The following is a 1199-nucleotide window of genomic DNA, read 5'->3' as shown; positions in this document are numbered from 1 at the left end:
GACTTAGCAGCAGCAGCAGCAGCAAGGAATGTAGAGGGGGGAAAAAAAACCCATGTTTGTCCTTTTCTCCTCCTTGAGAATTCCAGACCCCCAATCTCCACTTCAAGAGCCCCAGACCCCTTTCTCCTCCTTGGGGACCCTGGACTTCTTATCAATCTGCCTAGGAATTGACTCTCTCATTCCCAAGAACTTCAACTAATTTTAAAATAGTTTGGGTTTTCTGAGTTCAACTGTCTCTCATCCAGCAATACTTGGCACCATTTATTTAAGTTTCCCTTCAAAACACAGGTAAACAGAAACCCATTCTGGCTAAATGCCTTGCCTAAGGGCATAAAGTTATTGAATCACCAGAGCCAAGGCATTAATCCTGGTTTACTGAGAATGATGCAAATCTGGAAGCATGTTTTACTTCTTGAGTTGGAGGAAGCTTTGGTTGTCACCTAGTTCCCACAGGCAGCCTTCAGGGACTTTGTCTCAGGAAGGGATATTTGGGAATATTTTTCTTTTTGAGCTACAAAGGATCTTTGTCTTACCTCATTCCCATTAGCACTGCAAAGTGAAGGGCATTTCCTACCACTAAAATTGAAAATTTGTGGTAGAAGCTGGTAGAGTTTCTATTTTATGTATCAGGAGGTTTTGCTTTTTCCTCATCTTAGGGTTAGCCTTTGAAGGAAAACATGATGAAACCAGGGAAATGTTATGAGCTAAGTAAAAAAAAGAAAAAAAGAGAGAGAGAGAGAAATTTAAGTGAGAAGTTTCTGTTGCTATGATTTTATATTAGAAACTATAATCCAGGAAGACTTCCCTGGTGGTCCAGTTTTAAGATGCTGCATTTCCAATGCAGGGGCACAGGTTCAATCCCTGTTTGGGGAACTAAAGTGCTGCACACCAAGTGGAAAGAAAAAGTCATTAATAAAATTTTTTAATGGCTTTATATATATGTATATGTATATATATATGAGAGAGGTGTATGCTAGGGTGGAGGTTTACCATGTGTAAAATAGATAGCTAGTGGGAAGCTGCTGTATAACACAGGCAGCCTAGTCTGGCACTCTATAATAACCTAGAGAGGTGGGATGGATGGGGTTGGTGGGGAGGCTCAAGAGGGAGGGGGATTTATATATATATATATATGAGAGAGAGAGAGCTGTAACTAATTTGTGTTGTTGTATGGCAGAAACCAATACCACATTGTAAAG

General features: G+C 40.3%; 1 non-coding gene across 1 annotated transcript; it reads left to right on the top strand.

Moving 5' to 3' along the window:
• The first annotated feature begins 802 nt into the window (after positions 1–802).
• On the top strand, positions 803–873 carry TRNAG-UCC (transfer RNA glycine (anticodon UCC)). Its single transcript has one exon. It is a non-coding gene; the product is annotated as a tRNA-Gly (tRNA).
• Positions 874–1199: the final 326 nt, after the last annotated feature.

Source organism: Ovis aries, chromosome 18 (assembly GCF_016772045.2).
Source record: "Ovis aries strain OAR_USU_Benz2616 breed Rambouillet chromosome 18, ARS-UI_Ramb_v3.0, whole genome shotgun sequence".
Taxonomy (NCBI): domain Eukaryota; kingdom Metazoa; phylum Chordata; class Mammalia; order Artiodactyla; family Bovidae; genus Ovis; species Ovis aries.
Note: the sequence above shows the minus strand (reverse complement) of the source record. Positions and strands in the feature narration are given on the sequence as shown.